Source organism: Astyanax mexicanus, chromosome 6 (genome assembly GCF_023375975.1).
Source record: "Astyanax mexicanus isolate ESR-SI-001 chromosome 6, AstMex3_surface, whole genome shotgun sequence".
NCBI classification, from domain to species: domain Eukaryota; kingdom Metazoa; phylum Chordata; class Actinopteri; order Characiformes; family Acestrorhamphidae; genus Astyanax; species Astyanax mexicanus.
Window position 1 is genome coordinate 13413523 of NC_064413.1, and position 23954 is coordinate 13437476.

General features: G+C 50.0%; 7 non-coding genes and 4 pseudogenes across 7 annotated transcripts; all 11 read right to left on the reverse strand.

Annotated features, from left to right (window-relative positions):
• Positions 1-2905: 2905 nt before the first annotated feature.
• LOC125802829 (U5 spliceosomal RNA) lies at positions 2906-3022 on the reverse strand. Its single transcript, XR_007439881.1, has one exon. It is a non-coding gene; the product is annotated as a U5 spliceosomal RNA (small nuclear RNA).
• A 519-nt stretch (positions 3023-3541) lies between these two features.
• On the reverse strand, positions 3542-3725 carry LOC125802588 (U2 spliceosomal RNA). The gene has a single exon (XR_007439698.1). It is a non-coding gene; the product is annotated as a U2 spliceosomal RNA (small nuclear RNA).
• A 4964-nt stretch (positions 3726-8689) lies between these two features.
• Positions 8690-8838, reverse strand: LOC125802666 (U2 spliceosomal RNA; annotated as a pseudogene).
• Positions 8839-9145: 307 nt separating this feature from the next.
• On the reverse strand, positions 9146-9262 carry LOC125802684 (U5 spliceosomal RNA). Its single transcript, XR_007439734.1, has one exon. It is a non-coding gene; the product is annotated as a U5 spliceosomal RNA (small nuclear RNA).
• A 531-nt stretch (positions 9263-9793) lies between these two features.
• LOC125802574 (U2 spliceosomal RNA) lies at positions 9794-9969 on the reverse strand (annotated as a pseudogene).
• Positions 9970-16079: 6110 nt separating this feature from the next.
• On the reverse strand, positions 16080-16196 carry LOC125802685 (U5 spliceosomal RNA). Its single transcript, XR_007439735.1, has one exon. It is a non-coding gene; the product is annotated as a U5 spliceosomal RNA (small nuclear RNA).
• A 529-nt stretch (positions 16197-16725) lies between these two features.
• Positions 16726-16916, reverse strand: LOC125802547 (U2 spliceosomal RNA). The gene has a single exon (XR_007439674.1). It is a non-coding gene; the product is annotated as a U2 spliceosomal RNA (small nuclear RNA).
• A 308-nt stretch (positions 16917-17224) lies between these two features.
• On the reverse strand, positions 17225-17341 carry LOC125802687 (U5 spliceosomal RNA). The gene has a single exon (XR_007439737.1). It is a non-coding gene; the product is annotated as a U5 spliceosomal RNA (small nuclear RNA).
• Positions 17342-17870: 529 nt separating this feature from the next.
• Positions 17871-18047, reverse strand: LOC125802591 (U2 spliceosomal RNA; annotated as a pseudogene).
• Positions 18048-21545: 3498 nt separating this feature from the next.
• LOC125802656 (U2 spliceosomal RNA) lies at positions 21546-21715 on the reverse strand (annotated as a pseudogene).
• Positions 21716-22041: 326 nt separating this feature from the next.
• On the reverse strand, positions 22042-22158 carry LOC125802833 (U5 spliceosomal RNA). Its single transcript, XR_007439885.1, has one exon. It is a non-coding gene; the product is annotated as a U5 spliceosomal RNA (small nuclear RNA).
• Positions 22159-23954: the final 1796 nt, after the last annotated feature.

Here is a 23954-nt window from a genome sequence, read left to right on the forward strand (position 1 = left end):
AGGGTCTTGGAGCAAGGATGTGTCCATTCTCCACAGACCCCTGCCTATCCGGAACCCCTCAGTCCTCATACTCATCCCTACCAGGCAGTGATCAGAGGCCCAGGATGGGGACAAGGTGCAGCCCAGAACCTCTGTACCTTCAGCCACATACAGGTGGTCGAGCCTCGAGGCGTCCCCCCTGGAGTTCCTCCAAGAGTTACCCTTCGAGTGCGGCTCGACCGACCTGTACACGTCCACCAGCCTGGCGCCTGCCATAACGTGGGCCAGCTCGCTTCCCGGGCTGGTGTCCGGATCTATATTGAAGTCCCCGCCCACCACCAGCACTCGGCTCGTACAGAGCAGCGGCACCAAGGCACCAAAGAAACCCCGGCGGTCCCCTGCTTTGCTGGGGGCATAGACAACTATCGCCCGGAACCGGGTGCCCTTCCAAGTGCCATCGACGCACAGCACTCGCCCTGGCACGATGTTCTGGACTGCCGTTAGTGTGAACTCAAAAGACCGAAAGACGAGACCTACCCCGTCCCCTCTCCCGGTCCCTGTGCTCCATTCCGAGGGGCCCCACCTCCAGTCCTTCGCAAAACACCGCCGGGTGTCCTCAGAGTCGATGTGGCATTCCTGCAGGAACACAAAATCAAAATTAGATCCCTGCAGGTCCATAAACACAGCCCTCCTCTTTTCCCCATTCTTCAAGCCCCTGCAATTTAGAGTGCCAATGGTTAGAACAGGCTTGCTGTCCTGCCCCTGCCCTCGCTGATCCTCCCAACTGGGGATGCCATCCTTCTCCCCCGTGCTAGCCTGTCCCCTCCTCTCAGCCCCTCCTTTCTCCGTCCACTGCAACTGGTCCCCCCCGCTACTACCCCTGCACCCTCCCTCCCCCGCCTGCTGCACCCACCTCCCACCCTCCACCCTATGTAAGGAAGAACCAGCCACTGCCTTCTCATGACCCTCCTTCTCTCCCCCTCCCTCCCCAAGGAAAAGCCCCCCATCCCCACCCTGCCCCCCATCCGTGCTGTCCCTCCCCCCAAGGTCCACTTGAAGGCACCCCCTAAACTGTCCCATCATCGGAGTCTCTGCTTCTCGCCCTACCCCTCCCAGCTCGTCTGGCTGTCACCCTTGTCCATTCCCCCCCCCAACATCCTCTCCCTGGCTGCCCCCAAGTCCGCTAAGGAGTAAGGGAGAAAGTTCCGCAGCGGGGGAGGCAGTGACCAGCAGCTGCTGCCGCGTCTCTGACCCTGGATCCTCAGGTTCAGCGGACACAGACTCTTCCACTGTGAGGAGGTCAAACTCCTGCACCTCTGCGCTGCGGGAGCGTTTGGGCTCCCTGTCGTTCTCAACGTCATCCTTCGCCTCCCTTGCTGGGCGGACCCTGGAGGGACCCGGGGCTGGGGAAGTGTCCATCCTTTCCTGGCTGTCTGGGATGACCTCATCCGCCCAGTCCAACGCCGGTCTGGCACCAGGGAGGTCAAGTGCCTCCAAGGCTTCGGCCCAGTTGATGGGGGTCCAAGGGCCCGGACCTGAGTCTAGCTGGGCTACCGTGACTGTTCTTCCAGCAGGCGGCACAGCCTCCAGGCTGAGAATAGGTGCCGGATCCTCCCCACCTTGACCGGACTCGGGAGGGAATCGAGGAGCCTGGCCTGGGGGCAGGTCTGGGGTGGGTGAGGGGGTAGATGAGCGTGCCCCTTCCTCCAATTACTCCTCTGGAACAGCTGACGTGCCGGCTGGGGGACTGACAGGTTCGCTGAGCGGCGGCGAAGCAGGCTCTCCAGCTGCAGGACCAGAAGGCCCCGTGACCACGCTGGCCGCCGGTGCCGACTTTTCCGGGCAGTTGCGAAACAGGTGATCTCTGCTGCCACACAAGCTGCAGGACTTGGGGGCCCTACAGTTGGCCGCCATGTGGCCTTCCTCTCCGCAGAAACGGCAGCGCAGTCCCGTGCAGGCCTCCTTCGTATGGCCAGGGCCCCCGCATCTCCGGCAGTAAAGGGGCTGTCCAGGGTAGTGGAGGAACCCCTGATGCGGACCTATGGCAAAGCTCCCTGGGGGGTGAAGGTAAGCCCCTGGGACTGCTGGATCCGCCCGGAGCCGGACCTGGAACTTCCGCTTTCCATTCCAGATGCCAAAGCGACCCCGGAGCCGCTCCCCAGCCGATACGGAGGAGCAATAGCGGCCCAGGAATGCCCTGATGAGCCCGTCCTCTACGTAGGGGTTGTAGAGGTGGACGGTGATGGGCACCTCCTCCAGGGCGAAGAGCGGCGAAACCTTGATGCCCCTCATCCGTTCGTGGTCCCTCAGCCTGCTGCACCTCTCGTAGAACGCCGTGCAGTCCGCCAAAGCAAAGAAGGTGAGGTCCAGAAATCCAGCACCAGAGAAGTCCTGCAGGCAGAAAATTTTGCTCTTTTCTATCTGTACCAGATCCTGCAGGACTCTCAACACCAGCCAGTCGCAGCCAAACCGATCCCTCACGTCCTGGGGGGAATCCTTTTCCAGCTCCAGCCTGACGGAATTCTTCAGCCGCACCACTCGGGCCGGCATCTTGTCGCCTTCTGCTGCTTGCGGCATGATCTTAGCCAAAAGGCCGAGAAGCGATAACCCGAATATCGCCACCTGGTTGCGGGGCCCTTCTTTTTACTATGTAGCTACTAAGCGGCGAAGCCAACAGATGTCCCACCCATTTAACGTCACCCTACTCTAGCCATTGTTCAAAGAGGTCTGTCTTTTACCATTATTCCTTTCAAACTTTTTATTTTTTTTTACTGTTTTCTTTTGTCATCATTCCTTCCTAGTCTATTTTTTTTTATTATTATTATTTATTGAATCATTCATGTTTTCATTCTCTCTCTCTCTCTCTCTCTCTCTCTCTCTGTCTTTTTTTTTTTTTTTTTTTTTTTTTTTTGGTACTGAGATGAGCAGCTTCGCTAAAAGCAAAGCTTTCAAAAAATAAGCAATACTCGTCAACGTTCCCTTCCACGGAAATCTTTAGTAAAAGGCGAAAGATTTATACGTGAATGAAGAGAAACCCGAGCTATACCCGTAACCCACCAAACCCCTCCGAGGTCCAGAAAGGGCCGAGGCAGCTGGAGCAAGGGCAGATTGAGAGGGAAGACAACCTTCAACTTTTTTGTCTTCTCCTCCAGTTAAAACGCACGAGTCCTGATGACGTCACACCTGAGCGGGACGGTCGTCCTTGCCTAAAGAGCAGAAGGGGACACAAAAGAACACAAAGAGACAAGCCAAACAACATATCGAGTTAAAAAAAAAAAAAAGTTAAAAAAAAAAAAAAAAAAAAAAGAACAAAAACGGAGGGAAAACGGAAAACGCGCGAAAAAGACCCTCCCCTGCCAGCAAGTACAGAATTAAATAAATAAATAAATAAATAAACAAACAGAAGAAGAAAACAACACAAGCATGCATGGGTTCACTTCAAAACACAAGCAGAGAAAAAACAAGACAGATCACAGGAACTGACCATCCCCCGATCAATTCCAGCCCTCTTGAGCACTTAGCCAACGACCCAGTCGTTTCTTCTTTCTTTGCACCGCTGTAAGGAAGGTGCACCGCTCCTGGAGGTACTGCAATACCAGGTCGATGCGTGGAGCAGAAGGAGCAAGCTCCTGTTCTGGCTCCCTGTTCTAAAAATCCATTTAATATGTAGCCCTCATATAGAGGGCGTATCAGATATTAAACTGATAAGAACAGATTTTTTTCTATTTCTTTATTCCAGAAAGCAGCCAACACAATACATGCCATAAGGAAAACAGTCCCACCACCCAACATACAGGCACAAATATATTCGTGACACTGGGCCCCAAAGGTCAAGGCCCAAGGAAGAAACACCCATGACCCAGCCCCTCAGCCCACCCCAACTCTGGTCAAACCCCCCCACACTTGCTCTGTCCGGGACACCCCGTGTAATTTTCTGAAAGCGCTAACCTTTCTCCGAATCCTCCCAATGACCCAGACTGTCAACACTCTCCCAATCGTACGGGGCGACTTCTTTCTGAGGCACTGATGTCTCCAGGCCCACAGCACGTTCTTACCCTCTGAGACAGTGTCCCATATAACCCTCGCTTTGTCCTGCTGTGTGCCTGTCAAGCCCTTCCCGTATACGATCAGGTCCCCGGTGAATCTGACTTCCCCCCAGCTCCTTAGCCAACTCTCTAGCTCCCTCCACAAATTCCTCACCCCCGGACAGGCCCACATGGCGTGACGTGTTGTTTCCTCCTCTCCGCATCCCAGTGGGCACAGGGGTGACCTCCCCGCCCCGTGTCTGTGTAGCCGTTCTCTCACTGGTAATCTGTCTTTTGCAGCTAGCCAGTGGAGGTCCCGGCCCGCCCCGTCTAACCACCTCGGCTGTATCGCCGCCCAATTGACGCCGTCCTGCCTGCTTTGTGGTCCGGTTTCTTTCCACCTCTTGTATAATGCCCGGTGTGCGAGCGCGCTCTCTACTGGCCAGCTGTGCTGTCTAAGGAGCTGCACTACCTGTTCGTAATGCCATGGGCGGTCGAGGGACCATGGTGCCCCCCCTTTCCATGGTGCCAATTTTCGAAGAGGAAAGGCCAACCAAAACTTTGCGAAGTAGTGTGCTTTATGTTCTGTGTATTCCACGAGGAGACGTGCTTGAAAAGCGACAAACAGTGTGGCCACTTTAACTGGGAGACACGGCACCCCCCGTCCCCCCTCTCCTACGTCCCGGTACATTTCCTTCCTGGCCACCCTCTCCACCCCTCCTCCCCATATGAAAGAGAAGACGATGCTCTCTATTCTTCTCCCGTGCTTGCGTGGCATGGGGAAGACGCGGGCCATATGTGTGACCAAAGGCAGAAGTCCCGTCTTTACCGCCTCGACCCTGTCGGACAGTGACAGCCTTCTTGTTCGCCACAGGGCTGCCCGCGCCTGAATCCGCTGGGCCATGGCCTCCCAGTTGACCTGGGCATTTCCCCGCCGTCTGAAGAGCACGCCCAGTATTTTCAGCGGCCCTTTTCCGACCCCGAATCCCCCTGGCGCCTCTGTCCTGTCAGCCCACCGTCCAAAGCACCTGATCGAAGACTTTCCTACGTTGACTCTAGCCCCTGCCACTGCGCCGAAATCCGTCAGGATTTGGCGTATGTCCTGGAAATCCTTTTCAGTGGTTGGGAACAGAGTCATATCGTCAGCATAAATGGCCGCTTTAATGCTCTGCCCGTGCCCCCCTGGTATGTGCAGGCCTGTAATGCTCTGTCTAATGGCTTCGACCAACGGCTCCACATACACCACGTAGAGCATCGCTGATAGGGGACACCCCTGTCTCACTCCCCCCCTCTGGTGGACCGGTCTCGAATAGAAGCCGTTCACCCCTATGCGACTGACCGCTTCTGCATAAACCAGACACACCCAGGCCCCAAAGGCCGCCCCAAACCCCATCTGATCTAGAACTGCGTGAAGAAAGCGGTGACTGACCCTGTCAAAGGCCTTCTCCTGATCCACGCTCAGCAACGCCAAAGGCAATGTTCTCTGCTCTGCCCATGCTATAGCATCCCTGATCAGGGCTAGGGTGATGCTACTCGCCCTACCCGGCACCCCACAGGTCTGATCAGGGTGAATCACCGCTTCCATCACGCCCCTCATTCGAAGAGTCAGGACCTTGGTCAGAATTTTGTAGTCTGCCGTTAACAGCGTGATCGGTCTCCAATTGGCCAGCTCTTTGTTGTCACCTCTTTTATACAACAGCGTGACCCTCCCCTCCCTCATGGAGACCGGCAACTTGCCCGTTACCCTGCTCTCTCTATAGACCTCCACCAGGTCTATACCCACCCTGGGCCATAAGGCCCGGTAAAACTCGATGGGCAGCCCGTCCCCTCCCGGTGCCTTTCCCGTGCTCAGGGAGTTCATAGCTGCCTCCAGTTCCTGAAGGGTGACGTCTCCCCCTAGCATTTCCCTCTCCTCCTCCCCCAGTGTACGTCTCAGGCCCTTCAGCCAGCGCTCCAAAGACCCCCTTTGTGTCTCCCTCTCCCTGAACAAATCCGTGTAGAACTTGGCGGTTGCATCTAGCATTCCGCCAATTTCTGTAACAACTTCACCTCCCACCCTCACGCCTTCAAAAGTAGAGCGTCCTTGCCTCTTCTTAACCTCGGCGAAAAGAAACTTTGAAAGCCCCTCCTCCCGTCCATCCTGTCGTAACCCGCTCTCCAACAGGAAACCTCCCGCTTGCTCTACGTAATGCTGCCGTATCGCAGCTTTTAGAGCTACTAGCCTCCCCCATGTCTGTGCTGTTCCACCTACCCCCCCTGCCCATGCATGGCGTAGCTTCCCCATCCACTGCCTGACCCTGGCTGATTTTTGCTCCCTCTGTCGTTTTCCCCATTGGCGCGCTAGCACCCTCACCCTCTGCTTCAATCCCTCCCACCACTCCTCCCAGGTATGGCACAGGGCACGCACGTTTCGCCAGCCCTGATAAACCTGCCCCAGGACGGCTTTGAATTCTGGGTCCTGAAGAAGACTGGTGTTCAGTTTCCAGAACCCTCTACCCCTTACCCTTGCTCCCACGGCTACCTGGATCCCAATAGCACAGTGGTCAGAGGCCCACACTGGCCATGTGTAAAAACGCTCCAGATTCAGCCCCTTTTGCAGGAAGAAATAATCTATTCGGGATACAGCCCCCCTCGAGTTTCCCCATGTATATCCCGGCGACCCGTCTCCCGCCACCCGAAAGGAATCTCTCAGGGAGAATCTCCTGATGAGATTAGCCAGTTCCCCGCTTCCCCCCCCTCCCTTATCCAGTGACACATTAAAATCCCCTCCCAAAATAAGAACCTTGTTCGTGAAAATTAAAGGCTCCAAACTCTGAAAAAAGGTACCCCTCTCCTCCCTCTTACATGGAGCATATACGTTTACCAACCTAATTTTAACCTGTCGCCAAATAATATCAACACACAGAAGTCTCCCAGGTATAATACAAACATATGATTCAATAACAAATTCCCATGAGGCAAACAAAATCCCAACTCCATTTTCTTTTACAGTTCCTGCCCCCCACACTGAAGGTCCTTTCTCCCATCCCCTTGCAAAGTCCTCCCCATCCCTCTCGTCCTTTAAGTGGCATTCTTGCAGTAAGAAGGCGTCAAAGCAAAAGTCCTCTAATGAAAGAAAAACAGCCTTCCTCTTCTCCATGTGTCGCAGTCCCCTGACATTTAGAGACAGTACTCTGAAAGGTCCCATGTCAAAGTAAGGGTTCTCCCTGTTCGTCCCTCATTTCCCTTCCCCTTCCCCTCCCCATTCCCATTTTTCTTACCCTCCTGGGGGTTTTAAACTCCCAGGCGTCTCCCGCTTCCTCAGCCACCTCCATGTTCCCTCCCTCTTGTTGTCCCCCACCTACCTCTGCGTCACTGTCCATGAGGTCCCCCCACAACATGCTGCCGATTTCCCCATTCGGGTCCAATTGAGTCTCTGGCACTGACACTAGCACGGGAGACCAGCTAGGTGGCAGTAGCGGTCCTACCCTGACTTCAGTGCCCACATCATCTTGCCGTTCTCCTCCGACTTCCCCTCCTGCCCCAAGCGGTGCGTCCAGTGTGACATCTCCTCGCCGTGACTCCTTGCACTTCCTACCGGGTGTGATATCCCCCGGCTCCTCTTGCAGTTTTCGCCTCCCAGCTGCTACACTCTGTGGCGCCTCCTTGTCACCGGCAGATGAAAGGTCAGAGAAGTTGAGGGCCATGATGTCGGACAGTGCCTCCAAATCCTCTGCAACGAGCCGTGCACTCGGGAGAGGGGTGAGGGAGCCGAAAGGGGCGGCCACCGGCTCCTCCCCCTTGCTCTCAGCCCGTGCTTTCCCCTCCGCGCCAGGGGGGGGCGCCGAAATCTTGTCTGGCACCAGGGCCTCAGGAGGAGAAGAAGAAGAAGAAGAAGGGGTGCGCTCCGAGGCCATGCTGGATCTGCTTTGTTCCCCCTGTCCCTCTCCTACCTCGGTGTGTGCTGCCTCTGGCTGCCTGGCTGGCGGTGCTTTCCATGGTGCAGACGGTCCCGGCAGAGCTCCGTCTTTGAAGAGATCAGCGAAGGATCGCTGTCTCGCGGTGCAGTCCCGGTAAAGGTGGTCTGTGCTCCCACAGAGGTTGCAGGTTCGTGGGGCCTTGCAGTCTGCAGCTAGATGGCCACGTTCGCTGCAGAACCTGCACCTATTCCCCTCGCAACTGGCCTTAGTGTGCCCGATCTCCCCGCACCTTCGACAGTACATCGGCTGGCCGGGGTAGAATAAGAAGCCTCTGTGAGGGCCGATGGCAAAGGACCCTGGAGGCTGCCGTACCCCACCTGGCGCTCCTGGATCTACGTGGAACTTCACCACAAATCTCCGCCGCCCATTCCAGATGCCATATTTGTTCAAAGTCTTCTCACCTCCGGTGACCTTGGAGCAGTATCTGGTGAGGAAAGCCCGTACTTCTGCTTGATCCACGAAGGGGTTGTACATATGTACAGTCACTGGCACTTCCTCCCAGATGTAGAGGGGGCGAAGGGCGAGTCCCTCGAGTGCTGCATGAGGTCCAGCCTTCTTCCACTTATCATGAAAATCGAGGCAGGTTTTCAGGTCCACGAAGGTCAGGTCCATGAAGCCGACAGAAGAGAAGTCTTGCAGACAAAAGACAGAAGACGCTGGAACCCCAAACAACTCCCGAAGCAATTCTCTCACCACGAGGTCAACACCAAATCTTCGCTTCGCCGCAGCAGATACACCATCTTCCGTCTCAATCCTGACTGAATTTCTTAACCGCGCCACCCTGGCCGGCGAATCCACCTCGCCTTCCGGCATGGCGTGTAGTCTGATAAGAACAGATACTACACTTGATCTTAGCCAAAAGGCCGAGAAGCGATAACCCGAATATCGCCACCTGGTTGCGGGGCCCTTCTTTTTACTATGTAGCTACTAAGCGGCGAAGCCAACAGATGTCCCACCCATTTAACGTCACCCTACTCTAGCCATTGTTCAAAGAGGTCTGTCTTTTACCATTATTCCTTTCAAACTTTTTTTTTTTTTTTTTTTACCGTTTTCTTTTGTCATCATTCCTTCCTAGTCTATTCTTTTTTATTATTATTATTTATTTATTGATTCATTCATGTTTTCATTCTCTCTCTCTCTCTCTCTCTCTCTCTCTCTCTTTTTTTTGGTACTGAAATGAGCAGCTTCGCTAAAAGCAAAGCTTTCAAAAAATAAGCAATACTCGTCAACGTTCCCCTCCACGGAAATCTTTAGTAAAAGGCGAAAGATTTATACGTGAATGAAGAGAAACCCGAGCTATACCCGCAACCCAACAAACCCCTCCGAGGTCCAGAAAGGGCCGAGGCAGCTGGAGGAAGGCAGGGAGCAAGGGCAGATTGAGAGGGAAGACAACCTTCAACTTTTTTGTCTTCTCCTCCAGTTAAAACGAACGAGTCCTGATGACGTCACACCTGAGCGGGACGGTCGTCCTTGCCTTAAGAGCAGAAGGGGACACAAAAGAACACAAAGAGACAAGCCAAACAACATATCGAGTTAAAAAAAAAAAAGTTAAAAAAAAAAAAAAAAAAAAAAAAGAACAAAAACGGAGGGAAAATGGAAAACGCGCGAAAAAGACCCTCCCCTGCCAGCAAGTACAGAATTAAATAAATAAATAAATAAATAAACAAACAGAAGAAGAAAACAACACAAGCATGCATGGGTTCACTTCAAAACACAAGCAGAGAAAAAACAAGACAGATCACAGGAACTGACCATCCCCCGATCAATTCCAGCCCTCTTGAGCACTTAGCCAACGACCCAGTCGTTTCTTCTTTCTTTGCACCGCTGTAAGGAAGGTGCACCGCTCCTGGAGGTACTGCAATACCAGGTCGATGCGTGGAGCAGAAGGAGCAAGCTCCTGTTCTGGCTCCCTGTTCTAAAAATCCATTTAATATGTAGCCCTCATATAGAGGGCGTATCAGATATTAAACTGATAAGAACAGATTTTTCTTTCGAAAAAAGTTTATTGTCACCAATACATTTTAAAAGCCAAGTCATCATTTTTACATAAAATCCACAGTACACCAAATTTACATTCACTTAAAACAGTACATTGAATCCAACCAAACCAACATGACATTCTTAAAACAATCCTTTTTTCATTTTACTTTAAAACCCTGATTTCGCTTTCCCCTATATTTATTTACCTCCATTAAAAACCATTGTTAAAATATATAAAAAAAAATAAATAAAAATAGAGTACAATAAAATACATGATAAAAAAAACACCTTTCTTCACAACACTGAGAAAATCATTTACATTGTTTTCATTTTTTTTACATTGTCATTTTTTAATTTTTTCCTTTATTTTTTGTTTGTGTGTACGTGTTTTATGTTTCAAAGGGTCCATTGTTTTTTGCACGTCCATGTGAGTTTTTGGTTTCCTTTTTCTTTTTTAAAAGTTTAAAAGGAATCGCAAAAGTCCATAAAACCGGTTAAAATTGTCCTTTGTGCAAAACCGGGGTGAGCCCCTATCAAGCGGGCTCCATCCCGCTCCTCTGAAGAGACGCCTCTGTCGTTTCTGGGCTCAGCGGAGATCCTCCCCTGTGCCCGCGTTAACGGGGTGCATCTACGGGAGCCAGGCGCCGTGGTGGTCTGGACCCCCCTGCGTGAAACCCCGGCCCCCTCCTCCGAATGTCGCCGTGCAGTGTCCCCTGCAGCGAAGATGTTACCAGCGCCGACAGTGCGTGCAGGGGCACCGTCACGCGCTTCCCCACCAGCAGGTTGCGGGAGGTCCAAATGGCGGCCTTCACGTGATTCAGGGTGGACCAGAGCGCTGCGAAGTCGGCTGCTGGTATCTTGTCGAGGCCCTGGCCCACCCCGTTTACCGCTAGCCGGTAAAACGTGGGCTGGACCTCCCCTGCTGGCAGGCACGGGCATTGCAGGGGGCCGGTTAAGGCCCACAGGTCCCTCGCCACGCTGCACTCCCAGAGCACATGCCGCACGGTCTCGGGCTCGCCACACCCGGGCCGCAGGCAGATGGGGTTCGTAGCCATGCCCCGGGAATGCATCACGGCCCTGACCGGGAGGATCTCATGAGCAGCCATCCACGACAGGTCCTTGTGCTTGTTCTGAAGAGCGGGGTGGGCGGCGTTCCTCCAAACTTGTTTGGCCTCACCGAGTGTGAGGCCGGGAACTGGGCTCACCTCCTCCCGGTCCTGCACAAGAGAGACAAGAGACCTGGCATCAGTTAAAATGGTGACAACTTCACTTTCTAAAAGATATTTCTTTAAAAACTTTCTGATAAAACAATATTCAGTGGGCAGGGTAAAAGAGACTGGGGTTTTAAGATCGGGCTTTAAAATCTTTAAACTTTGCAAGTACGACCCCATCCAGAACCTTGCCATCACCGCCGTCTTGTTTTGTCTGGAGGGGTCTGTCGCATACTTTATGTGTAAAGCCGCGAACTTGCTACCTAAAAACAGATGGGGGTCTGGGAGCCCCTTCCCTCCGTTCTACTTTCTCTTTTTCACCTCCGTCCTCCTCAGCCGCTCCAACTTGGACCCCCACAGGAAATAAAAGATTGCCCGGTCCAATCCTAAAAGAAAACGTCTCGGGGGACTAAAAACAGAACACAATAATAAAAGCAAGGGTAAAATTACAGATTTGATGATTAAAATTTTGCCCTCCATCGTCAACTGTCTTAGTCCCCAAAATCCCAAACGCTGTCTCACTCTACCTAAAGCGTCAGTCCAGTTGCCCCGTCCACCACCCTCTTTGTCAAATTTCAAACCTAAAATTTTTATGTCCGTTACTTTAAAATCAACGTCCAGGTCAGTTGGTATGTTCCCTCTAGGCCCAAAGAGCTGGGCCTCGGACTTGCTCCTATTGAGCTTAGCGCCCGAGGCCCTCCCAAACCAGTCAGTCACGTCCAATGCTCTTTGGACCGATAAAAAGTCAGAACATAAAAGCGTGACGTCGTCCATAAAAAGTGTACAGGTCGCCGTCAGTCCGCCTGGCAAGTCTAGTCCTTTGATCCATTTATCCTTTCTCAAGATCTGCGCCAGCGGCTCTATACATGCCACATACAGAAGCGGAGATAACGAACACCCTTGGCGAACGCCAGAGCGTACACTGATCGCTTTTGTAAGGTGCCCATTTACACAAATTTTGCTGCTGATATTTTTGTAAAGCAGCCCCACCCACTTAATGAACCTCCCTGGGAACCCCATTTTTTGCAGTACATGAAACAGGTACTGGTGCGAGACCCGATCAAAAGCTTTCTCAAAATCTAAATTTAGAACTATCAGTTGGATGTTTCTGTCTCTCGCAAAACAGATGGCGTCTCTAACCAACACTAGGCTGTCTGTGATCTTCCTTCCGGGCACGGCGCAGGCTTGATCCGGGTGGATCACGTCCTCTAAAACCAAAGACATACGTCTGGATAAAATCTTACTAAAAAGTTTACAATCAAAGTTTAAAAGGGTAATTGGTCGCCAGTTTTTTAAGTCAGTCTTGTCACCTTTTTTGTAAAGTAAACTAACTATACCTGTTCTAAAACTGTCTGGAAGTCGGTCAAAATGTTCAAATTCATTAAAAACAGTCAAAATGTCCGTCGATAAGATGTCCCAAAAGGTCAAATAAAATTCCACGGGGAGTCCATCCTCTCCCGGGCACTTTCCTTTTTTAAAACCTTTAAGACATTTAAAAGCTTCTGCGCCATTAAAATCTCCTGTTAAAACCTCTTGACTGTTTATTGTTTTATCTAAAAAACTTGAAACTTCTGTCATTATCTCGGGGTGCACCTTCTTAACGTTATAAAAGTCTCCGTAAAATTCTTCGATTATTTTTAAAATCCCACCTGTAGTATTTTCCTCCCTCCCCTCCTTAGTTAGTTTTATCATTCCCCTTCCCCTTGATAAAATCTTCTTAAAAAAATATCTTGTGCATTTTTCCCCTTCTTCAACCTCCTGTTCTCGACTTCTTAAAATTGTAGCTTTACTTTTTATCTCGTTTAAAATTGACATTTCCCTTTTAATTTCTTTTATCTCTTCACTAAAATCTATGCCATGATTTAAAAGGTTAAAATACCGTTGTAGTCTCTTTTGCAGCCCCAGCATGCATCTTCTCGCCCTGTTCTTTTTTTCCTTCCCTGCTTTCTTAAAAAAAGTCTGGGTCCTTTGTTTTGTCATCTCCCACCACTGTGCCCGTGAATCGTAACAGTCTTGGAGGGTCTGCCAGAGACTGTACTGCTCCCTGTAACTCCTAACTATCTCTTTATCTTGTAACAGGGAGCAGTTCAGTCTCCACAGCCCTCCCCCTACAGTCACACCGGTGGCGAGAGACAGGGTGCAGGAGAGCATGAGGTGGTCGGAAAAGAACATGGGGGATAATGTAGCATCGCTTGGCGGGCAGTCTCTCGTAAAAATGTAGTCGATGCGGGAGGCACGGGCGCAATCACCACTGAACCAGGTGAAGCCCTCCTCCCCTGGATGCATCATTTTAAAACAGTCGACTAATTTAAAATCCTTGACTAACCCCTGTAATAAAAACGATGTCTTATCTAACTTAAAATCCTCCCCCTTCCCTTTCCTATCTTTCCTAGCTAAAACACAGTTAAAATCCCCTCCCACCACTAAAGGGACCCTCCCTAGCATGTGGGGCTGCAGGTCCTCTAAAAGGTCGTACCTGTCATTTTTATCATTAAAACCATAAATATTTAAAATGTTAAAGTCCGTCCCTAAGAAAGTCAGGTTTGCTAAAAGAGCCCGTCCGTCTCTCACCACTGTGCTGCCCTTCACCAGAATATGAGGATTTTTAATTAAAATGGCAACACCGTCGGCCCTGTTGTAGTGTGAGCCGCTCCAGAGGGAGGGACCCGCAGCCCATCGCTGCTCCCAATCTCTGTAGGATTTCATAAACGGCACAGCACACTCTTGTAATAAAAACACATCAGACTTTATATCTCTTAAAAAGGACAAGACACTCTCTGCTCTAGTGGAGGCTCTCACACTTCTAACATTAATGGTTGAGATGGTAAGAGCCATGAGCATTTGTGGTTTTAAAACAGGTACTTCATTTACAAGGTCATATAAAAGAAACTACTGGGTTAAAATAACAAAGTTAAAAACAGTAAAAGGCATTAAAAATTACTTAAAGTAACTGTGACACCTGCTCTTCCTTAATCTCCATTATTTTGGAGAGAGGAGGTGAGCTGGTGCCTCCTGCCGCTGGTTCCCCACAGTCGCATGCTGTGGGGGCCTTGGGCGTGGATGATGTCAGCTTAAACTGGAGAAAAGAAACTTCATTTGGAGATCCAGCGGGCCACAGCCGGTTCAGGTCTTCTGAAGAAGAACTACCTGAAGCCTGTGCGGCCCTCTGTTTCTTCTCTATCAATACCGACAGAGGAGACTCCGCAGGTCTTTTCCCCACTTGAGCGTTTGGGAGTGAGCCGGTTGACTCACCCCCGCTGGAGGCCACTACACCCTCCTCCACCGTCACCATGGAGGAATTGGTTTCCTCCTCCTCCTCCTGCTCCACCACCATCTTGTCTCCCTGTTCCAGCTGGAGGGGTGTGGCCTCCAGCTCCTGCTGTGACTCCGCCTGGTTATTTGCTCCGCCCTCTGCAGCCTGACCATTCCCTGAGGCAGGCTGGAGATTCAAATCTCCCGCCAAAACCTCAGGGACCGCCCCTTCCTCCTCCACTTCCTTCTCCCTCTCCTGCTCCTCCTGGCCATGCTGCCTAGCAGCCATTTTATTAGCCTTTAGCTTGTTGGCAAACGATTTGGGGCAATCTCTGTAGAGATGGGAATCTTGACCACACAGATTGCACCTTTTGCCATTGGGACACTCCTCATAAGTATGCCCAATTTCTCTGCACTTCCCACACACAATTTCCGTACATGCCTCTGCAAGGTGCCCAAACTTTCCACACTTGCGGCATAGTTTGGGCATACCTTGATAAAAAATGTATCCGCGGTTTTCACCCAGCACTATCATGGACGGTATCTGTCTCAAGCCTAGGTAACTGCTCGGGTCTTCCCATTGTTTAATGGGAACTCGCCACGAGCAGTTCCAAATGCCGTCCTCGTCCAGAACCTTGATAGGTGGGCTTTTCACGGTGCAAAATCTAGCCAGCCATGTAACAATGTCCTCTCCTGTTACGGTTTCATTAAACATTCTGACAATCACCACTTTATGTGAATTATCAGAGAGTTTTTCCACCTTAAACATGGAGAACTGGTCCTTAACATTTTCAAAACGAGTCCAGAAATCTTTTAGTAGGGAAGCAGAGCGGAAGCTAACATCAAATCCTTTGTTACCAGGCAGAGTCATCAAGCAATTCAAGTCGTCAGGTTTAAAAGCCAGGGTCCCTTGTATTAGCTTCCTGGAGAAGTCCAACCTAGACATCCCCAGGAGCTTTCCGTCTCGTTCACTGAATAAAAGGCGCACACTGTGGTGCCTCCGCATGCCGGCACGAGCAGCCGACATGCTGAAAGGCACCTGGTGGCCCGCTGCCCAGTAAAACCACTAAAAACAATAAATACACTAATTAGCTAAAATACTAAAAACAATGAAGAAAGGGGATTGCACTTACCTTGTGAGTGGTGGGGTTTTCCCCCTCGAGCCAAGATGGAATAAAGCCGTCAGATGAAAACCCCCAATGAGTCCCAGACGAAGCAGGGTCCGAGCCTACTGCCTAAGACTCTTTTTCAACCAACAGGGACAAGTACAATCTTCTCTCAGGTGGCAAGGACCAAGGTCACAAAGACCAGGATCTCGCACCGCCAGAGAGTCGACCGCTGTCTTAGCCAAAAGGCCGAGAAGCGATAACCCGAATATCGCCACCTGGTTGCGGGGCCCTTCTTTTTACTATGTAGCTACTAAGCGGCGAAGCCAACAGATGTCCCACCCATTTAACGTCACCCTACTCTAGCCATTGTTCAAAGAGGTCTGTCTTTTACCATTATTCCTTACAAACTTTTTTTTTTTTTACTGTTTTCTTTTGTCATCATTCCTTCCTAGTCTATTTTTTTTTTAATTATTATTATTTATTGATTCATTCATGTTTTCATTCTCTCTCTCTCTCTCTCTCTCTCTCTGTCTTTTTTTTTTTTTTTTTGGTACTGAGATGAGCAGCTTCGCTAAAAGCAAAGCTTTCAAAAAATAAGCAATACTCGTCAACGTTCCCCTCCACGGAAATCTTTAGTAAAAGGCGAAAGATTTATACGTGAATGAAGAGAAACCCGAGCTATACCCGTAACCCACCAAACCCCTCCGAGGTCCAGAAAGGGCCGAGGCAGCTGGAGGAAGGCAGGGAGCAAGGGCAGATTGAGAGGGAAGACAACCTTCGACTTTTTTGTCTTCTCCTCCAGTTAAAACGCACGAGTCCTGATGACGTCACACCTGAGCGGGACGGTCGTCCTTGCCTAAAGAGCAGAAGGGGACACAAAAGAACACAAAGAGACAAGCCAAACAACATATCGAGTTAAAAAAAAAAAAAAGTTAAAAAAAAAAAAAAAAAAAAAAAAGAACAAAAACGGAGGGAAAACGGAAAACGCGCGAAAAAGACCCTCCCCTGCCAGCGAGTACAGAATTAAATAAATAAATAAATAAACAAACAGAAGAAGAAAACAACACAAGCATGCATGGGTTCACTTCAAAACACAAGCAGAGAAAAAACAAGACAGATCACAGGAACTGACCATCCCCCGATCAATTCCAGCCCTCTTGAGCACTTAGCCAACGACCCAGTCGTTTCTTCTTTCTTTGCACCGCTGTAAGGAAGGTGCACCGCTCCTGGAGGTACTGCAATACCAGGTCGATGCGTGGAGCAGAAGGAGCAAGCTCCTGTTCTGGCTCCCTGTTCTAAAAATCCATTTAATATGTAGCCCTCATATAGAGGGCGTATCAGATATTAAACTGATAAGAACAGATACTACACTTGATCTTAGCCAAAAGGCCGAGAAGCGATAACCCGAATATCGCCACCTGGTTGCGGGGCCCTTCTTTTTACTATGTAGCTACTAAGCGGCGAAGCCAACAGATGTCCCACCCATTTAACGTCACCCTACTCTAGCCATTGTTCAAAGAGGTCTGTCTTTTACCATTATTCCTTACAAACTTTTTTTTTTTTTTACTGTTTTCTTTTGTCATCATTCCTTCCTAGTCTATTTTTTTTTTATTATTATTATTTATTGATTCATTCATGTTTTCATTCTCTCTCTCTCTCTCTCTCTCTCTCTCTGTCTTTTTTTTTTTTTTTTTGGTACTGAGATGAGCAGCTTCGCTAAAAGCAAAGCTTTCAAAAAATAAGCAATACTCGTCAACGTTCCCCTCCACGGAAATCTTTAGTAAAAGGCGAAAGATTTATACGTGAATGAAGAGAAACCCGAGCTATACCCGTAACCCACCAAACCCCTCCGAGGTCCAGAAAGGGCCGAGGCAGCTGGAGGAAGGCAGGGAGCAAGGGCAGATTGAGAGGGAAGACAACCTTCGACTTTTTTGTCTTCTCCTCCAGTTAAAATGCACGAGTCCTGATGACGTCACACCTGAGCGGGACGGTCGTCCTTGCCTAAAGAGCAGAAGGGGACACAAAAGAACACAAAGAGACAAGCCAAACAACATATCGAGTTAAAAAAAAAAAAAAGTTAAAAAAAAAAAAAAAAAAAAAAAAGAACAAAAACGGAGGGAAAACGGAAAACGCGCGAAAAAGACCCTCCCCTGCCAGCGAGTACAGAATTAAATAAATAAATAAATAAACAAACAGAAGAAGAAAACAACACAAGCATGCATGGGTTCACTTCAAAACACAAGCAGAGAAAAAACAAGACAGATCACAGGAACTGACCATCCCCCGATCAATTCCAGCCCTCTTGAGCACTTAGCCAACGACCCAGTCGTTTCTTCTTTCTTTGCACCGCTGTAAGGAAGGTGCACCGCTCCTGGAGGTACTGCAATACCAGGTCGATGCGTGGAGCAGAAGGAGCAAGCTCCTGTTCTGGCTCCCTGTTCTAAAAATCCATTTAATATGTAGCCCTCATATAGAGGGCGTATCAGATATTAAACTGATAAGAACAGATTTTTTCTTTCGAAAAAAGTTTATTGTCACCAATACATTTTAAAAGCCAAGTCATCATTTTTACATAAAATCCACAGTACACCAAATTTACATTCACTTAAAACAGTACATTGAATCCAACCAAACCAACATGACATTCTTAAAACAATCCTTTTTTCATTTTACTTTAAAACCCTGATTTCGCTTTCCCCTATATTTATTTACCTCCATTAAAAACCATTGTTAAAATATATAAAAAAAAATAAATAAAAATAGAGTACAATAAAATACATGATAAAAAAACACCTTTCTTCACAACACTGAGAAAATCATTTACATTGTTTTCATTTTTTTTACATTGTCATTTTTTAATTTTTTCCTTTATTTTTTGTTTGTGTGTACGTGTTTTATGTTTCAAAGGGTCCATTGTTTTTTGCACGTCCATGTGAGTTTTTGGTTTCCTTTTTCTTTTTTAAAAGTTTAAAAGGAATCGCAAAAGTCCATAAAACCGGTTAAAATTGTCCTTTGTGCAAAACCGGGGTGAGCCCCTATCAAGCGGGCTCCATCCCGCTCCTCTGAAGAGACGCCTCTGTCGTTTCTGGGCTCAGCGGAGATCCTCCCCTGTGCCCGCTGCTCCTTTTACAGTGTCCGTGTTAACGGGGTGCATCTACGGGAGCCAGGCGCCGTGGTGGTCTGGACCCCCCTGCGTGAAACCCCGGCCCCCTCCTCCGAATGTCGCCGTGCGGTGTCCCCTGCAGCGAAGATGTTACCAGCGCCGACAGTGCGTGCAGGGGCACCGTCACGCGCTTCCCCACCAGCAGGTTGCGGGAGGTCCAAATGGCGGCCTTCACGTGATTCAGGGTGGACCAGAGCGCTGCGAAGTCGGCTGCTGGTATCTTGTCGAGGCCCTGGCCCACCCCGTTTACCGCTAGCCGGTAAAACGTGGGCTGGACCTCCCCTGCTGGCAGGCACGGGCATTGCAGGGGGCCGGTTAAGGCCCACAGGTCCCTCGCCACGCTGCACTCCCAGAGCACATGCCGCACGGTCTCGGGCTCGCCACACCCGGGCCGCGGGCAGATGGGGTTCGTAGCCATGCCCCGGGAATGCATCACGGCCCTGACCGGGAGGATCTCATGAGCAGCCATCCACGACAGGTCCTTATGCTTGTTCTGAAGAGCGGGGTGGGCGGCGTTCCTCCAAACTTGTTTGGCCTCACCGAGTGTGAGGCCGGGAACTGGGCTCACCTCCTCCCGGTCCTGCACAAGAGAGACAAGACACTTGGCATTAGTTAAAACGGTGACATCTTCTTTTTCTAAAACATACTTGTTTAAAAACTTCCTGATAAAATCATATTCTTTTGGTAGATTAAAAGACACAGGTGTTCTAAGATCTGGGCTTAAAATCTTGAGGCGTTGCAAGTACGACCCCATCCAGAACCTCGCCATCACTGCTGTCTTGCTTTGTCTGGAGGGGTCTGTCGCATACTTTACGTGCAAAGCAGCGAACTTGCTCCCTAAAAACAGGTGGGGGTCTGGGAGTCCCTTCCCTCCGTTTTCCGGTCTTTTCTTCACCTCGGCCCTCCTCAGTCTCTCCCACTTGGACCCCCACAGAAAATAAAAGATCGCCCGGTCCAGACCTAAAAGAAATTGTCTCGGGGGACTAAAAACAGAACACAATAGTAACAGCAAGGGTAAAATCACAGCTTTAATAATTAAAATCTTGCCCTCTATTGTCAACTGTCTTAGTCCCCAAAATCCCAAACGCTGTCTAACTCTACCTAAAGCGTCAGTCCAGTTGCCCCGTCCACCACCCTCTTTGTCGAATTTGAGTCCTAAAATTTTAATATCAGTTACTTTAAAAACAACGTCCAGGTCAGTTGGTATGTTCCCTCTAGGCCCAAAGAGCTGGGCCTCGGACTTGCTCCTATTGAGCTTAGCGCCCGAGGCCCTTCCAAACCAGTCAGTCACGTCCAATGCTCTTTGGACCGATAAAAAGTCAGAACATAAAAGCGTGACGTCGTCCATAAAAAGTGTGCAGGTCGCCGTCAGTCCACCTGGCAAGTCTAGTCCTTTGATCCATTTATCCTTTCTCAAGATCTGCGCCAACGGCTCTATACATGCCACGTACAGAAGCGGAGATAACGAACACCCTTGGCGGACGCCAGAGCGTACACTGATCGCTTTTGTGAGGTGCCCGTTTACACGAATTTTGCTGCTGATGTCTTTATAAAGCAGCTCCACCCACTTAATAAACCTCCCTGGGAACCCCATTTTTTGCAGTACCTGGAACAGGTACTGGTGCGAGACCCGATCAAAGGCTTTCTCAAAATCTAAATTTAGAACTATCAGTCGGATGTTTCTGTCTCTCGCAAAACAGATGGCGTCTCTAACCAACACTAGGCTGTCTGTGATTTTCCTTCCGGGCACGGCGCAGGCTTGATCCGGGTGGATCACGTCCTCTAAAACCAAAGACATACGTCTGGATAAAATCTTACTAAAAAGTTTACAATCACAGTTTAAAAGGGTTATCGGTCGCCAGTTTCTTAAGTCGGTCTTGTCGCCCTTCTTATAAAGTAAACTAACTATACCTACTCTAAAACTGTCTGGAAGTCGGTCGAAGTTCTCAAATTCTTTAAAAACCGTCAAGATGTCAGTTGATAAAATGTCCCAAAAGGTCAAATAAAATTCCACGGGGAGTCCATCCTCTCCCGGGCACTTACCTTTTTTAAAACCTTTAAGACATTTAAAAGCTTCTTCACCTGTAAAAACTTTTGTTAAAACATCCTGACCGCTTATGTTTTTATCTAAAAAACTTAAAACTTCGTTCATTGTTTTGGGTTGTACACTTTTTTCTCTAAATAGTTCTTCATAAAATTCTTCTGTTGCCTTTAAAATCCCTCCCGTTGTTTTTTCCTCCCTCCCATCTTTTGTTATATTTACAATCCCTCCCCCCCTTGATAAAATCTTCTTAAAAAAATACCTTGTGCACTTCTCCCCTTCTTCCACTTCCTGCTCCCGACTTCTTAAAATAGTTGCTTTACTTTTAATTTCATTTAAAACCGACATTTCCCTTTTCACCTCTGTAACTTCCTCACTAAAATCTATGCCATTTGATAAAAGGTTAAAATACCGTTGTAGTCTCTTTTGCAGCCCCAACATGCGCCGTCTGTCTTTGTTTTTCCTCTCTTTCCCTATTTTCTTAAAAAAAGTCTTGGTCCTTTGTTTAACCATCTCCCACCACTGTGCCCGTGAATCGTAGCAGTCTTGGAGGGTCTGCCAGAGACTGTACTGCTCCCTGTAACTCCTAACTATCTCTTTATCTTGTAACAGGGAGCAGTTCAGTCTCCACAGCCCACCCCCTACAGTCACACCGGTGGCGAGAGACAGGGTGCAGGAGAGCATAAGGTGGTCAGAAAAGAACATGGGGGATAATGTAGCATCGCTTGGCGGGCAGTCTCTCGTAAAAATGTAGTCGATGCGGGAGGCACGGGCGCAATCACCACTGAACCAGGTGAAGCCCTCCTCCCCTGGATGCATTGTTTTAAAACAGTCGACTAATTTAAAATCCTTAACTAACCCTTGTAATAAAAACGATGTCTTATCTAGTTTAAAATCATCCCCCTTCCCTTTCCTATCTTTCCTAGTTAAAACACAGTTAAAATCTGGTAAGAACAGATACTACACTTGATCTTAGCCAAAAGGCCGAGAAGCGATAACCCGAATACCGCCACCTGGTTGCGGGGCCCTTCTTTTTACTATGTAGCTACTAAGCGGCGAAGCCAACAGATGTCCCACCCATTTAACGTCACCCTACTCTAGCCATTGTTCAAAGAGGTCTGTCTTTTACTATTATTCCTTACAAACTTTTTTTTTTTTTTTTTACTGTTTTCTTTTGTCATCATTCCTTCCTAGTCTATTTTTATTATTATTATTATTTATTGATTCATTCATGTTTTCATTCTCTCTCTCTCTCTCTCTCTCTCTCTGTCTGTCTGTCTTTTTTTTTTTTTTTTTTTTTTTTTTTTGGTACTGAGATGAGCAGCTTCGCTAAAAGCAAAGCTTTCAAAAAATAAGCAATACTCGTCAACGTTCCCCTCCACGGAAATCTTTAGTAAAAGGGGAAAGATTTATACGTGAATGAAGAGAAACCCGAGCTATACCCGTAACCCACCAAACCCCTCCGAGGTCCAGAAAGGGCCGAGGCAGCTGGAGGAAGGCAGGGAGCAAGGGCAGATTGAGAGGGAAGACAACCTTCAACTTTTTTGTCTTCTCCTCCAGTTAAAACGCACGAGTCCTGATGACGTCACACCTGAGCGGGACGGTCGTCCTTGCCTAAAGAGCAGAAGGGGACACAAAAGAACACAAAGAGACAAGCCAAACAACATATCGAGTTAAAAAAAAAAAAAAAAAAAGTTAAAAAAAAAAAAAAAAAAAAAAAAAAGAACAAAAACGGAGGGAAAACGGAAAACGCGCGAAAAAGACCCTCCCTTGCCAGCGAGTACAGAATTAAATAAATAAATAAACAAACAGAAGAAGAAAACAACACAAGCATGCATGGGTTCACTTTAAAACACAAGCAGAAGAAAAACAAGACGAGAAACGGCGCCGCGGGGTCCTCTCCCATCGGCCCCCGTCCAAAGAGGTCCCCGTAAAAGGAACGCGCCAAGCCGAGCATCCCCTCGACCGAGGTGACCAGCCGGTCTCCGTCCCTAAACCCCTCGACATACTGCCGGCCCCTGCGCTCCCGCACGGAGCCGAAAAAGAAGCGGGTCGGACGCTCGTCCAGCTCCAGCCTCTGCCCCCGCACGAAAGCGCAGTGTCGGCGGGCCGCGGCCTGATGGTACGCCCTGAGGACCTCACTGGCCTCCCTGATCCGGGTCTGGTCGCCTCCGCGCCAGGCCGCGGACAGGGCGTCCGACCAGGAGGCGAGCCACTCCCTCCTACGCCTCGCTTTCTCCCTCCCCCACCACCGGCAAAGGGTGGCAACCCTGCGCTTGGTGTCCTCCCACCACTCCCCCTGCGTCCCGTACCGCCCCCGGAGTTGCCTCCAGCCCCGGTACAGCTGTCGGAAGACGGCCCGGAAGGCAGGGTCTGCGAGGAAAGATGTGTTCATCCTCCACAGGCCCCTACCCGTCCGGAGCCCCGCTGTCCTCACCTCCATGCTGACCAGGCAGTGGTCGGAGGCCCAGAACGGCGACACCGTACAGTGCCGCACCTCCGTCCCCTCTCCCACGTACAGGTGGTCGAGCCTCGAAGCGTCCCCCGTGGAGTTCCTCCAGGAGTTACCCTTTGCGTGCGGCTCGACCGACCTATACGCGTCTACCATCTGCGCGCCTGCCATCACCCGGGCCAGCTCCCCCCCGGGCACGCGTCGGGGTCGACGTTGAAGTCTCCCCCCACCACCAGCACCCGGCCGGTACAGAGCAGCGGTGCCAGAGCTCCAAAAAACCCCCGGCGCTCCCCTACCCTGCTGGGGGCATACACCCCTACAGCCCGGAACCTCAGCCCCCTCCACGTACCATCGGTGCATATCACCCTCCCCGGCACCACACTCAGGACCGCCGTAACAGCGAAGTCGTGGGAGCGGAAAATGAGACCTACCCCGTCCCCTGTCCCAGTCCCCGCGCTCCATGCCGAGGGCCCCCACTGCCAGTCCTCCCCGAACCGCCGCCGGGTGTCCTCCGAGTCGATGTGGCACTCCTGCAGGAACACAAGATCGAGTTTAGTGTCCCGCAGGCTCCCAAACACTGCCCTCCGCTTGTCTCCATTCTTCAGCCCCCGAACATTGAGGGTACCTACCTTCAGGTCCGCCATGGGGAGGGGAGAAAAAGACCACCTAACCCCCCCCATTGCTGGCCCTCCCGACTAGGGATCACACCCCGCCCCCGCCACCGCCACTCCCCACAACACTCACCTCCCTCCCAAACACTCACCCCCCACCCCTCCGCCGTGC